This window comes from Sesamum indicum, unplaced genomic scaffold (assembly GCF_000512975.1).
Source record: "Sesamum indicum cultivar Zhongzhi No. 13 unplaced genomic scaffold, S_indicum_v1.0 scaffold00488, whole genome shotgun sequence".
In the NCBI taxonomy this organism is placed as follows: Eukaryota; Viridiplantae; Streptophyta; class Magnoliopsida; order Lamiales; family Pedaliaceae; genus Sesamum; species Sesamum indicum.
The window spans coordinates 4,731-7,981 of NW_011628368.1; the positions used below are offsets into that span (position 1 = coordinate 4,731).

The 3,251-nt window shown below is 33.8% G+C and overlaps 1 long non-coding RNA gene across 2 annotated transcripts; it reads left to right on the top strand.

Moving 5' to 3' along the window:
- The first annotated feature begins 1,435 nt into the window (after window positions 1–1,435).
- Window positions 1,436–2,805, top strand: LOC105180265. Of its 2 annotated transcripts, none has more exons than XR_002286496.1 (4): window positions 1,436–1,564; window positions 1,674–1,827; window positions 1,924–2,038; window positions 2,742–2,805. It is a non-coding gene; the product is annotated as an uncharacterized LOC105180265 (long non-coding RNA). The 2 variants fall into 2 exon arrangements; XR_849507.2 differs by having other exon boundaries at window positions 1,674–1,781.
- The last annotated feature ends 446 nt before the right edge of the window (window positions 2,806–3,251 follow it).

Sequence of the window (3,251 nt, forward strand, 5' to 3'; positions counted from 1 at the left end):
CATGTTTGTTTTTGTTAATAGTGAATTTGGTCATATATTTTGGTGTGTCGATGTAATAGGATTTGCCTTTCATCTATTTGTTGAAGATAAACACGGATATTAGTAGTTTTATGATTGTGGTGGTGTTTTGTGGTATCCAGAGGTAAATGTAATGTTTGTTTTAGGTGGAAATAGTAAGTAAAGTTTGTGCAATGAAAAATGAAGCATAAACATTGCGTACATGCTAATTTTGAAGCTTGCGGGTAAATGATTTGCTAAGCATAGTTGCAACTCTTATTTGATTTCGAAGAGAGATTTTCTTATTATGATAATTACAGTAGTTGAGCTCCAGCTTGGACTAAAAAACAAATATTTTTCAATAGCTCCTTTTTACTTGCTGGTGGTTAAGTATTTCCTTATTGATTTATGTTAAACGAACTGATTTTTTTTGTTTACTTTATTGTGTAGGCTTTTTATTGATAAACTTCACTGATTTTCTTCTTGTCCCCCAAGACCAATTTCCAGTGTTTCCTTATGTTCCTTTTAACTTTTACAAGAGGAAATGTTTATTGCATTATTATTGAGGCAATGAAGAATGATGTCAATATAAAGCGAGTTTCAGCCTCCTCCAAGCATTTGTGCACGTCTACATTGAACGTATTTTGTCCTTTTTTAAGTCATGATGGTGTAGTCTTTGAGAATGTGGTGAAAACCTTTACTCCAACTTGTACACTCATGCAGACATATCACATATGAGTATATATAATGTATGATATCTCAAATTTTGTCCGGACCTAGAATCTAGGTCTCTTTTGTATATAGGATACTTAATGGACCATCAATTTTATATCTTTATTTGAGCATATGATAAAAATTCCAATAAATTGTCCTCGTACTTAAGCTGTTTTTGTACTGTTGCTTTCTTTCTGCAAGAGCTTATATAGTTCCATCCCTGACATGCACCAAGGGAAGAAGCAACACGAAGATAAAGTAGACTGTGGATGATCATGTGCATGTTCTTTTCCTGCATTTTTCTGGAATAGTAATAATAACAAACGATAATACTAATTTGTAGATGGGTTGAACTAGCTAAGCGTGATGTTGTTTCAAAAAATTAGTTAATATGATTCTAGCTTGCAGGGACTGTCACGTGTCAGCATATGTGTGGATTCTGATTATTCTGTGTTCATACATAGTAAGTGAAATAACTTTTGGGCCTCCCAATTTATGGTGTTTTGCTGATTTGGCATGACGAAATTCTGCTGCGAATTGTATGAAGGATCACCTATATGAGGAGTGTTTAAAATGTTGTTTGTAGCTGAATACACTGCGGATAAAAATATGGGGCATACTTTTAGTAAGTTAGAGATAGAATCTCAAGATGATAGTTCAACTGAGGAGACTGGTGGGAGCCCTTGGTTCGATAGAAAGTTGGATTTTTCAGACCATGATATTGCTCAGTCGACAAGATAAAGATGGATGGTATACACAATAGAAAAAGAAGGCATATGAAACAATGAAACCAAAGAGAATACGAGAGGAGGAGATACTTCGTCTAATGGAAGAAAAGGAACAACTGAAAGAAGTAAGTCATTACTCAAAAACTGCATATGAATATGTTTATATGTGGATGTGCTTGCATGTTTTTCATTTATCTAACACATTATTTAATCTACTTGATTCTTCTAAAATAGCAAGAGAAGCTGTTTACAGCTGCTTCAAAAGCTGAAGGTGCTGAGATGAAAAAATAGACGATGGAGATGCAGAAGTGGGAAACGGGGAAATATACTCTAAAATCCATTGTAGGTGAAATTGACAAAAACGTGGTTGAATTGGGATCAATTGGAGGTAGGATCTTTCGTTATTTGTGTTTCTTTGTTTCTTCCTCCTTTGGAATCCACTCACCGCGTTCAAGGCGCCTAAGCTATTTTTTCGCTTTTGTAGCTTAGGACATATGGTCACAAGGTTTGCAGAAAAAGGGGTTACATATTGCACAACGTCAAACCCCATGGAAAGAACTATTGTATGGACTACGGTAGTTCCTAAAGAAACTTATGTGGTAATTGATCTTCCCCTATTGGTGAACATTTTTATGAAGATTTTCTATGTTCTCATTCATTCAGTTACCATGAATGCTATTTTAATACCACTATGTGAATTAACTAGAATTGTTCCTCTTATCTCAATTTTCCGATTTCTCTTAAAAATAATAGTTTTTTGGCTCTTGTTTCTAGTTTTTACATTCTGAATCCTAGTTGTTGAATTACAAAGGATAAATGGGAAGAACTCATTTAAGGCTCTTTTGGTTCACGAAAAATTGGGCAGGAGAAAGAGGATGTGGGGGTGCATTTTTAGTGTTACTTGAAAATAGTTCTATTTTCAAGGAAATACGCAAGTCACTAGGATTAGATAACAAATTAATGTAATTGTGCAGCTCTAGCTTAAGTAAGAATTAACGTAGATTACGTGTTGAACCTCATGCATCGATTGTGCAACTCAGATTCCATATTTCCAACTTTTTTGCGTAAATGAATTGCAGACTTCAATATGTTTAAATGGATTATTCTGCATAATTGATTTTTGTTGCTGCTGAAATTCATTCTACAGAATTAGTGCACAAAAAATGTGCAGCAGAATCAAGTGAAATGCTGCAGTTTTCCTGTTTCGTTTGCCCCATACAATTTCTGCTACAGCAATGATTTTTTATAAGTGATAGGTTGTCTTACACTGACCTCTCTATTTTTCTCGTATTTTTTCAACAGATTTCTGAAGATGCCTTGGAGACAAGCACAAGAGAACTAGGAAGCAAATGAGGAAAAGCAATATCGACGAAAGAAGAAAAAAGAAACGAAGAAAAAAAAGAATATCCGCAAAAAAGAAAAAAAAAGAAACAGAAAAAAGCAATATATAGAAAAGAAAGAAGAAGAAAAAGAAACAAAAAAAAGGGAATATCCGCAAAAAAAAAAAAGAAAAAGAAACCGAAAAAAAGCAATATATTCAAAAAAAAAAAAAAAGCAGAAGAAACAAATGAAAAAAGCAATATCCAAAAGAGAAGAAAAAGGAAAAAAAGCAACATCCACTCGCCAACTTGGAGTTGTTGCTCTTGATGCACATACAATTGGGTGCTTGGAAAACAATTTTACTGCTCGCAAGATGAAGACACAACCGCTACTGCATGCAAGGTACTTGGTTTGTAGTTTGTTGTTTAAGTGAAATGGCTTTTAGTTAATTTATTTTGGTTGTAAGAAGTAGTTTTCATTAATAATATAGGA